The following is a 12,322-nucleotide window of genomic DNA, read 5'->3' on the forward strand; positions in this document are numbered from 1 at the left end:
TTTTAATCCATGTTTCCTAGTTGAAATAATTCCCTTTTAAGTATTGTTTCTTTGCCTCCTTTTTTTCTCTAGCATCTTCCCCTTGAAAACAATAAACATTGGCTGAAAGCGTTTAAAAAATTTTTTTCATGCCAGCATCTGAGAAGCTGAATGTAATTGTAGATTAACAACTAGGAGGAATAAAACCACTTCACATTTGTGCTAACATTTTTATACAGATATTGACAGGGAGGTCTGGTGTGCCATAGCCCATGGGGTCACAGAGAATTAGACAGGACTTAGTGACTGAACAACAACAAAAACATACAGATATTTAAGATTTCATACGGATATTTAAAACTTTCATACAGAATTGCCTGGCAATCCGACTGCACTCACATAGGAGTTTTACTTCCTCAAATAAAATACTCTTTCCAAACTTTTCTAATTACTGCCCATTTCTCTGCTCCCCAGATGACTACTCAGGATGACTTTCTTAGTACTTATCGATCCACATCCTGTCATTCACTCTTCAACTTAATGACACTGTAAAGTTTTTTCCCATCATTCCCAAGAATCTGTTCTTGTTAGAGTCACTTATGACCATCATCTTGCCAAATCTGCTATTCCATCCTCTTGACATTCACTAGCGTTCTACAGCTAACATTCTCTCTTCCTTTGGTTTCCTGATATTTGAGGCTTCTCTGTCTTGCCCTTACCTACCTCATTGCTTAGCTCTTCTAAGATTCTCTTTCCTCTTAATACTTGCCTGATGCAATCCTTGTGTTTGATTTCCTTGGTAGCTCTCCCAATTTCAAGGGGTAAATACCATCTACATAAGGGGAGCAGCTACCGCAGTCTTCCAAGGAGTAAGAAGATCCCCAAATCCTACAACTTTTAGCACTACAACAAGGACAGTCCTGGGCAAAACCAGGATGATTGTTCACACTTTATCTGTGTGCCAATAACTCCCCAAATTATGCCTCTAGTCCACACCTCTCTCATGAACTTCATTTCCATTTTGTTTTGTAATACACATTTCAAACTTAAATTTGTCTAAGACAGAAATCTTGATTTTTGCCTTCGACTTTTTTCTTCTCCCATTATCCCCGTCTCTATAGATGTGATCATAATGTACCAGTTCTTATGTCAAAAAGAAAAAACAAAGGAAGGAAAGGGAAAGAAAAGGGAAGGAAACTGGAAATCACTGCTGGTTCCTCCAGACTCCTCCTTTTCTGTCCTCCAGTCCAGCTGCCACCACGTGGTCCCAGCCACCACCATCTCCTTCCCGCAACATCACAGTGGTTTCCTAACTTCCTGTGCAACTCTTAATTAATCGTTTCCAATCCGTTACCAACCATGAAAGCTGGGATAATTCTAGTTTTACACTAGAGAATTCTGTAAAATATATACAAAGACTCATTTCTTTTTAAAATGTTTAACTTGTTTGCTACCTCTTTGAGAATAGCAACCAAACATCTTCCAGGGCTTATAACAGTGCTTCTCTATCAACCTACGGGGAGGAGAGTTTGTTTTAGTTTATGCTTTTGTTTCTATTCTATTTCAGCATGGACTGAGACAAGGTCCTACTGCCTGTGGCTGGAAGCAATCTGCAGTGTGAGATGCACCGTCCAAGTTCCTACTCACCTGAACGGAGTTGAGTCTAGCGATCAAGGGCTGGAGTCGCTGCAATTTGAAGCTGTTATAAAGGTTTTAAATTGTAAGTACTTTAGCCTATTTGCTACCAGAAGTGGTTTAACCCAGACTATTACTAGTGGCAGTCTACAAGTCCCTGTCTCTCTGACTTTAATCCACACAAACCCATCCACTTGTCCCCGACACAGCAGGCGGCTGGCTTCCTTTCTGCCCTTCAGATGAACTATCTGGCCTGTGGACTCAGAAAATTCTTTGTCCAGTTCTCCACAATAAAGCTTATTGTTATCCTTCAGGTCTCAGCTCAGACACTGTCCTCAGAGAGGCTCTCCCAAAGGCCCCCTCTCAATCAGTGGTCTCCAATTATTCCCTGAACCATAATAGCGCTTATTACCTTTATAGTATATTCTAGAATGTTAACATATTCTTAAATTTTTGTTTTTTAATGCATTGTAAATTTTGAAATTAACTGGATTAGTATAATAAGTAATCATCCTTTGCTTTGCAAATCTACCCTTTCTAATGAAAGCAGAATTAATAAACTGGTATGCATAATCTTTTTCGTAAAAACACATAAACACACACACACCTTATTTTTTTAATGGACTCATTCTCTACATATTACTCTGTGGAATAATTTTTCACCTAAGAATATATTTTAGACATTTCTAAAGTCTAGAGACCAACACTTAACTGTTTTAAGAAACAGGTAAGCAAGTATATACATAACTGAGGTAGGTAAAGTAAATGAGATTTCTGGTTATGTTTCTGTTTGTTTGCTTCGCTGCCTCCCTGTTCCCTTTCTTGACCTTCATCAAGTCACCCTCCCCCATGAGGATTCTTTTTAAAAGCTCAGCGCCTGCCATTTTTTATAGTGCACGTTTTGTGTTGTTCTGGTCGCTGTAGTGCTGTGTTCTGGTTGCTTCTCTGCATCTTGCTTTTCTCACTCAATAACTTGTTGTCATAATTACTCCAAGACAAATGGCATAGACCTTGCTCATGGTTTCTAATTGCTTCTCAATAGCCCCTAGTGCCTGGATCATAATTTTTTCTCAGTTGAAGGCTATTCATACTTTCAGATTTTTGTCTCTTAAAAAAAAAAAAAAGTGAACATTCTCATATGTATATTTTTATACCGTGTTGTTTTCACTTCTGAAGAATGTGGTTGATTCTAGGCTGTGGTTATTTATATTTTTAAAGGCATTCTTAAATTGTTCTCCAAAAAGATGGGGATAATTTATCATTCCAGTAGCAAAGAATGTATCATTTCCTTTATACTGACCAGCAATAGGTTTACTGAAATTTAAAAATTCTGTCAGTTGGTGATGGTAAAGTGATGAATATTACATTGTTATTTTAAGTACAGGAAATTGAGTTTACTCATTTGTGAACTCCCTCTTCATATCCTTGATGTAATCTCCATTGAGTAGCTTGTCTTGTCTTTACCATTTGTAAGGATTCTTCCTACATTAGAGACATTAAACACTCATCATCATTGCGTTGCAACCTTTTTATCTCTCTGCTGACTTTGTTAGTGTAGTGAATGTCATGTCTGTGGCTGTTCTAAGATCTACTGAACACTCTTTCTGTACGTGGATATTTTCTACTCATGAGTTCTGTCTCCTAAACTACAAAGCAGAAACTCACTTTCACAGGTTCCCTTCCAGCTAGGGTATAAGAACATGCCCCTATCAAATTCACCTGCACATAACTCTAAGGTGGAAATGATGAAAGCAAGACAGTGAACCATGGCTTCAATGTCCTACAGAGGCAGCAGAGGTATCTTTTCAAAAGTAGTTCCTCAATAGAGTTTGGGCATTTTTCCTACCGAATTAATTTTCTGAATATGTTGTTTCCAACCAAGAACCCTAACTGATACTGATATCAGTGTGTATACAAAAATTATAATTTTAAGGTCAAATGTATCTTATTTTTTCTCGGCTTCTGTAATGTTATAAAATTTTCCCTTAATCCCTATATTATATATGTAGCCTTGATAATTTTCTTCTATTTTTTAAACTTTAAATCAATAGGGAACTACTAAATGTACATGTACACATATATTTATATTCATATTTTTGTGTTTGTGAATATTTATAAAAAATTGTTGTTGTTTTAGTGGCTAAGTCGTGTTTGACTCTTTGTGACCCTACCAGGCTTCGCTGTCCATGGAATTCTCCAGGTAGGAATACTGGAGTGGGTTGCCATTTCCTTTTCTAGAGGATCTTCCCCACCCAGAGATTGAACCCATGTCTCCTGCTGAGTTACCAGGGAAGCCCAATTTATAAATAATATACTGTGTGGATGACAACAAACTGTGGAAAGTTCTTAAAGAGATGGGAATACCAGGCCACCTGACCTGCCTCTTGTGAAAAGTCTATATGCAGGTCAGGAAGCAATAGTTAGAACTGGACATGGAACAATAGACTGGTTCCAAATAGGAAAAGGAGTACACCAAGTCTGTATATTGTCACCCTGCTTATTTAACTTATATGCAGAGTACATCATGAGAAACGCTGGACTGTGTGAAGCACAAGTTGGAATCAAGATTGCTGGGAGAAATATCAATAACGTCAGATATGCAGATGACAGCATCCTTATGGCAGAAAGTGAATAGGAACTAAAGAGTCTCTTGATGAAAGTGAAAGAAGAGAGTGAAAAAGTTGGCTTAAAACTCAACATTCCAAAAATGAAGATCATGGCATCTGGTCCCATCACTTCATGGGAAATAGATGGGGAAACAGTGAGAGACTATTTTGGGGGAGCTCCAAAATCACTGCAGATGGTGACTGCAGCCATGAAATTAAAAGACCCTTGCTCCTTGGAAGAAACGTTATAACCAATCTGCTGCTGCTAAGTCGCTTCAGTTGTGTCCAACTCTGCTACCCCATAGATGGCAGCCCACCAGGCTCCCCCGTCCCTGGGTTTTTCCAGGCAAGAACACTGACCAACCTAGACAGAATATTAAAAAGCAGAGACATTATTTTGCCAACAAAGGTCCATCTAGTCAAAGCTATGGTTTTTCCAGTAGTCATGTATGGATGTGACAGATTATAAAGAAAGCTGAGCTGAAGAATTAATGCTTTTGAACTGTGGTATTGGAGAAGATTCTTGAGAGTCCCTTGGACTGCAAGGAGATCCAACCAGTCCATCCTAGAGGAAATCAGTCCTGAATATTCATTAGAAGGACTGATGCTGAAGCTGAAACTCCAATACTCTGGCCACCTGATGTGAAGAGCTGACTCGTTTGAAAAGACCTTGATGCTGGGAAAGATTGAAGGTGGGAGGAGAAGGGGACGACAGAGGATGAGATGGTTGGATAGCATCACCGACTCAATGGACAGGAGTCTTAGTAAACTCCTAGAGTTGGTGATGGACAGGGAGGCCTGGCGTACTGCAGTCCATGGGATCACAAAGAGTCGGACACGACTGAGCAACTGAACTGAAGTATTATATGGAAAAAGAGAGAAATCTGCTATCCACAAAATATTTTACAAAGATAGAAACCTTTTGTAATCTACACTACTCAATAAACACTAGCCCCACTTTAAAAAAATATGACTGAAGCTGCTGGGAAACATAATTTTTAATTTAATTTAGATTAATTTCCATTTAAATGTAAATAACATCTGTGCCTGGTGGCTACAGTATTGAACAGCACATAATAGGGACCATTGGCATTTTCACTATTTTAATTCTTCCACATATGAGTGGACCCAACTTGGTTTCCTCTGGTTAAACAGCTAATTGTCATCTCTATTTAATAAATAAGTCTTTCTTTTCCCAAAGAGTAGCTAATGTTACCATATATGAAAGTTTCATATACACACATTTATTTTCTAGATTCTCTATTTTTTATGGATCCATATGGCTAATACCACATTGATGTTATTATAGCGACTTTATAGTCTGATGTGTAAAGCATATTTCACAGCTTCTGACTCTCCTATATCTAACTTTTCTTGGCTGTTTCAGACCTATATTCTTCCAAGTGAAGTTTTATATCATTGTATCCAGTTCTAAAACCAACCTTGATGAAGTTCTATTTATTAGTGCCTCAAATTTATTGAATAATTTTGAATAATTGGCATTTTTACCATATACTTCCCATCCAAAATCACAGTATATTTTTCCATAGTTTAAATATTTTTTTATGTCTTTCAGTAGTCTATGAATAAGCTTCATAGATTTTTTAAATATATGTCCTTTGTTTTCTTTTTTTAAAGTTATCTGTGAAAATATTTTACTCTTTATTATAAATGAGTATCTTTCCATTTTCATTGCCATTGCTTACAGATAATATAAACAAAAGCTTTTGGTCTTAATGTATTTTGTTTTTATCTTAAATTCTCTTATCCATTATTTTTCATTGGTTCTGATTTTAACTAGAATCTGAATTTCTAGTTCAATATTGTAATTAGAAAAAAATCTATTTTCTAATGTTTATACTAATATTTTTTTTACTTACCATTCCAAAGCAATAGCAGCAGTATAAATTTACATCTAATTTTTCATATTAACTGCAATGGGAATTTTCTAACTTAATGATTAATTTTAGGTTTATTATTTTGTCATATTTGGTTCCTATTAATTTATATAATTCTTTCATAATGTACTGGTATTACCATATGACTTTTTAAATAGATTGATGTAAGTCATTATACTGATGGACTTCGGGATATTACGACTATCTCTTATTTTACAAAGATCTCTATATCTGTATTTATATAGGAGTTTGGGCTACATTTTAGTTTTTATATGCTAACTTCATAAGGTTTCATATTAAGAATTTTTTCCAGTGGATTGTAGTAACTTAAATAACATAGGAATTATCTGTTTTTTATGAAGATTTGATGTAATCCAGCTGTGAAAATCTGTGGTCTTAGTGGCTTTTATTAATGGCAGATTTTTAACCTTCTCAATAACTTTTTGATTATTTTCAAAAAAATTTTACAATGATTTTAGAAATTTAAATTTTTAGAAAAGCATCTATGTCACCTATGTTTAAGGTTTTCAGATCTGTTGCAAAGGACTGTCTTCACACATACTTTTTTTATTATCTTATGACTATTTTAATCACACCTCTAATTACGTCTCATATGTCACTCCCATTCTTGCATATTTTGCTCCTTTCTATTCCCTTAATCAGGCTTCTTTTTCTTGCTTCTTAAATCTCACTTGACTTTCAGTATAGTTCAATAATTGTAGAAAAGGGATCTCTTAACTCCAAATAGTTATCATGGTATGCTATTACAAAACATTTGTCACTATGAATAATAAATTCTCTTATAACCTTGAGTCTTCATATATAGCTCCATCAGAAAGTCTATTCCCATTCAGTAATAAAAGCTGAGTCCCTCTGTTATGTGGGGGCCTATTAGGCGGAAGAGATGAGGCACAAACTGTATTTAGTAAATGGGTGAGGCAACTATTTGTTGGCAGCCATCAGAAGAGGAAGGGAGCAAAGAGAACAAGACAATTTTTGTGTGACTAGGAGCTGGTATGGTAATCCCTGTGTGCTGCAGACATGGAGCTAACTCTCAGACTATTAGGTTCTTCAGAAATCTCCATCTCTAAGGAAGAGGTGGATTGATTAGCAATTTGGCTGGTTAATACTCCTTCTATAGTCACTGAGAATGCTTCAGGGTCTGGGCCTCTTCAGTAAATCTCCCTTGAGATCACATTTCCCCTTCAGAGACCCCTGAACCTACAGATGATCTTTTCTCATGCATGGCCCATATATGGTATGGCTTGAATCACTCAGGTGTCTTTACTCTGAGAACTTCTAAGCACAAGAGTCCCTGCCTCCCCTCTCCTTAGGTTTCCCTGGTTGCTCGGTGGTAAAGAACCACCTTCCAGTGCAGAAGACGCAGGTTTGATCCCTGGGTGGGGAAAAGCCCCTGGAGAAGGAAATAGCAACCCATTCCAGTATTCATGCCTGTAGAATCCCATGGAGAAAAGAGCCTGGCGGGCTTCAGTCCATGGGGTCACAAAGAGTCGGACACAACTTAGCAACTAAACAACAACCCTTTTCCTCGGCTTGTCTGTCAGCTGCCAGCTGGTTACTCATTTGTGAGTAACTCATTACTTTATGTTTAACAAACTGAAGTCAGACCCTAGCCTCTCGTGTCTTCCCCAATCTGCCTCAGAGTTACATTAGATTTTCAATGTTCTCTTTAGATCTGAAATGAAGAACAAAGTAACCCCCACCCTTCTGCCTTTATACTCAGGATTTCACAGAACTGCTATTTCTAAATAATCACTTTACTAAATTATAACCATGGTCCAATCTCAGAAAAATCAACCTAACTTAAGCAATTTTAAACAGCAAAAGATTAATTGGTACTTACCAAATTTTTGCAGGGCAGGAGAGCTCTAAGTGGGCCTGAAGCACTGACTCCCAGCGCACCGTCAGGCCTGGCCACTCCTGCTGCCATCAGAATACTTCAGCTGATGCTATGCACCAGTTTCTACCGCAGTTCCTGAGGATACAATGGTAAACAAAATCAGACAATAAATTCCTGAAATAATGAAATTTTACTTTTAGGGATAAAGTGGAAGGGGAGACAGGGAGCAAGCAAGGTAAATAGGTAACATATACATTTATGTTACATGCTGATGATTGCTATGCAGATACCAGAGGCAGCCTGCAATACGATTGGAACCTTGTTGGTTTTCTTAAAAGACTGACACATACATATATACCTGACACTTTCTGAATAATCCTTGATATTTTCTGCTCTTGGGATAATGCCTCAAGTGTCTTAGCCAGTAAATGGGGAGTGAGTATTCAAATTCAGGCCTGGGTGTCTCCAGAGCACATGTTCTTTCCACATCCCATTATTTTGTAATAGTAAAATATAAAGGATTTCTAGATTTGCCACATCTCCATTCTTTTGTTAATGTACATATAATTAAGAATTGACATATGTACACTACCATGTGTAAAATAGATAGCTCATGGGAAGCTGCTTGCATGCACAGGGAGCTCAGCTTGGTGCTCTGGGATGACCTAGAGGGAAGGGGTGGGGGTACGGTGGGATGGAGGTTGGCGTGGGGAGGCAGGCTCAAGAGGGAGGGCATCTAGGTATACATATAACTGATTTGCTTCACTGTACAGCAGAAACATAACATTGGAAAGCAATTAAACTTAATAAAAAATTTATATTATTTAGAGAAGTCATTGAATCTAAATAGATTAAAGCAAATGTCTTTCTAGTCATAAGGCCATTCCTGGAAAGTTCTGAACAGCTGCCTTAATGCCTAGTTATTGCTCAATCTGAAAACATGGTGCCTTGAGTTCTGCCTTGGAAGATGCTAAGCAAGATGGCTGCAGACAGCTGGTGAGGTGTGTCTGGTGTTATCTGTACATTCTCCCAGTACAGCTCTAGTTCTGCCAATTTATACATTGAAATGCTCAGGAGTAATCACCATTCTTAACAGACTGGATCTTGTCCAGGCCCAGATTCTTGGACTTCTCTGAATCTCACATGATGGCCCCCAAATCAAATTCTATTAACTGCTAAGGACCACCCAGGAGTAACCCTTAAACGTAGACATATCAAATTTCCCAGAGCTCTGTCAAGCTAAAGTGGGTCACCCAGACCACACAGAGGCAGGACAGGAGATCTAGTGGAGTTTTGGTTTGGACTCAACTTCCAAAGAATGTGTGATGTCTTCTCCAGTCTTGAGAAAACAAGCCAGAGCCTGTGCACTCATGGAAACAGCTTGGATGCGGTATATCCTCCCACCACTTGGCTTCAGTAACATGCGTGAGTATCAGCTGTCCTCATCTGAGCATCACAGCTATGAATCCTCAACTGTGAATTTTCCTAAGAATGTTGTAAAAGCCATCTCTCCAATCTCGCCTACCCAGTAGATTAAAGAAACCTTTAACTTTGTTTCCTCTCAGTTGTCTTTGTCGGATTCTTGGTAAATTCAGATTATTTTAGTCAGTGTTTTTATATAAAATTAACTAGGTAATTATATATAGTACATTATAATTTTTAGGTGATATTTGTTATATACATGCAAGATTGACACTGCTTATCATTCAGTTTGTTTCTGTCCTTGAGTTTGGGGAACAACACAATCAGAAATATCTACAACATAAAGATTACATCTTTATGTGAATTGACAGCAGTAAATTGGGATTTGATACTTTTTTTAAAGGCTGATCATGCTAGTACAGTAGTTTTAATTTACACCTAGTTGGGTGTCTTTCTTTTACATGAGCAAAAGTGGAAAGTGATGAATGAGCACACTGAACCATTCTCAAGCTGAGAATTTTTGACCTTGTGAGTATATATTACTACTGCCATGCTCTAAGCCTTTCTACTAACTCCCTTGAGCAACCCCAAATTGATACTGTTATTTAAAAGAAATTTTTCTTGTGTAAAGAGATACTAGTATAGTTACACTGCAAGTCACCATATAATCTGGTCTAAGCAGAGACATGCCTCTGAAAAACCCGGGATGCTGCTTTCCCTCCAACCATCCATCAACCCCATGACCGAGAAGGTAAGATATTTCTATTTATGAGACTCCACTTTCCCCCAAAACCAAGAACAAGAGGTTTCACCAGTTTATAAAATATTTAAAATTTCATCTAAGATAGATAAATTGATGTGCAAATGATAGTTCTATGGAGAAGAGAGAAAAGTCTGCTAATTTGTCTATTTCTTGAACGAGAGGAGGGGCTAACCCAAGAGTCGTTTGTCAGCCACCATGTGGAATCACTTATGCCAGATGGGGCCATCAATTACACTGGAAAGCACTACACTGTACTTTCTAGATTGTAGGGAAAAAAATGCTTATATAAAGTGAAAAAGAGGGAGCAGTACGACTGTACCTGGTTGATCCAATCCCCCGAGTTCCTCCAATTCTATTACCGTAGATTGTCTTTCATCACCTCCTGAATTTTAACCTACAAGTGCACTGCAATACTAGCATCCAGTTACACATCCCCGCCATTGGTGAGCAGACACATGAAGAAAACTTGAATTTAGTCATTTATGTGTCAGCGAGCAGGGAGCCCCACTTCCCTCATTGCCAGAAAACTTCCTTCTACACCACTGGAGTAATGGCCAGACATTTACAAGCCATTCCCTTTGGCTGAAAATTTGGTTTTAAACCCTTAATGATGCATCTGCAACTACTGTTTTATTGAACTAATTTCAAATGCAGTCATGTTTCCAGTAGTCTATGACAGTTTTAAAAGTTTGAAGAGACCAGGAGTTGGAGACAACAGTAGAGCAGATGTGTTTCATTGGGATTTGTTAACATCTTACTAAACTGTGTTATAGAGGCATTTCAAGAGGCAAGCATCAGCTCAAGCAACAACTCCTCTGTAAACACATATAATTCCATGTCAACTGATAAAATGAGAATACACACACCACCAAACTCCCAGTCCAATATGCAAATATATATATAGTTGCAGAATCTGCCTGCAATGAAGCAGATCTGGGTTCTATCCCTGGGTTGGGAAGATCCCCTGGAAAAGGGAATGGCAACCCACTCCAGTATTCTTGCCTGGAGAATCCCATGGACAGGTAGGTCAGGTGGGCTACAGTCCATGGGGTCACAGAGTTGGACACAACTAAGTGACTAACACTTTCACTTTTTTATTCCTTTCATATATATATATATATGTATGTGTTTTACTCATTACTCACATACACATACACACAAATACACACACACATATATACTAAGTAAACATGGTCCTGTAAGTGCCACAACAGGTTCAGGTTATCAATTTTAAAGAAAATATACTTACTCATTTTAAAAAATGAAGTAACCATTGGGCATCTGTTATACATCAGACAGCCTTAGGTTTTTGGGATTCATCAGTGACTAAGATACGTGAATTCAAGGAACTTCTGTTTTGGGAGAAGGAGGTGAAGGCAGACTGAAATAAAAACAATAAGTAAGTAAACTACAAATCTTCCTAGAAGGCGATAAGCATGACGATAAGATAAATAGGGGACAAGAGAGCTCTGAAGTACAGGGATTGGGGAGGGGTGTCAGGTCACAGAATGTGAGCAGTCAGTGGACTATCTGACAAGGTGATATCAGAGAAATGCAAATCAAAACCACAATGAGGTACCATTTCACACCAGTCAGAATGGCTGTGATCCAAAAGTCTACAAGCAATAAATGCTGGAGAGGGTGTGGAGAAAAGGGAACCCTCTTACACTGTTGGTGGGAATGCAAACTAGTACAGCCACTATGGAGAACAGTGTGGAGAATCCTTAAAAAACTGGAAATAGAACTGCCTTATGACGCAGCAATCCCACTGCTGGGCATACACACTGAGGAAACCAGAATTGAAAGAGACACGTGTACCCCAATGTTCATCGCAGCACTGTTTATAATAGCCAGGACATGGAAGCAACCTAGATGTCCATCAGCAGATGAATGGATAAGAAAGCTGTGGTACATATACACAATGGAGTATTACTCAGCCATTAAAAAGAATACATTTGAATCAGTTCTAATGAGGTGGATGAAACTGGAGCCTATTATACAGAGTGAAGTAAGCCAGAAAGAAAAACATCAATACAGTATACTAGGGATGGGGCAGCCTGGAGGGCTGCCGTCTATGGGGTCGCACAGAGTCGGACACGACTGAAGTGACTTAGTAGCAGCAGCAATGCATATATATGGAATTTAGAAAGATGGTAAC

At 38.1% G+C, this 12,322-nt stretch overlaps 1 long non-coding RNA gene across 1 annotated transcript in view; it reads right to left on the reverse strand.

Moving 5' to 3' along the window:
* Positions 1 to 12,322, reverse strand: part of LOC120878036 — a 37,797-nt gene that overhangs the window by 2,910 nt on the left and 22,565 nt on the right. The window contains exons 5-6 of the long non-coding RNA XR_005724443.1: positions 11,414 to 11,545; positions 7,983 to 8,114 (exon numbers count right to left, since the gene is read on the reverse strand). This is a non-coding gene — a long non-coding RNA (uncharacterized LOC120878036). The remainder of the gene's footprint in view (positions 1 to 7,982; positions 8,115 to 11,413; positions 11,546 to 12,322) is intronic.

This window comes from Oryx dammah, unplaced genomic scaffold (assembly GCF_014754425.2).
Source record: "Oryx dammah isolate SB20612 unplaced genomic scaffold, SCBI_Odam_1.1 HiC_scaffold_18, whole genome shotgun sequence".
NCBI lineage: Eukaryota > Metazoa > Chordata > Mammalia > Artiodactyla > Bovidae > Oryx > Oryx dammah.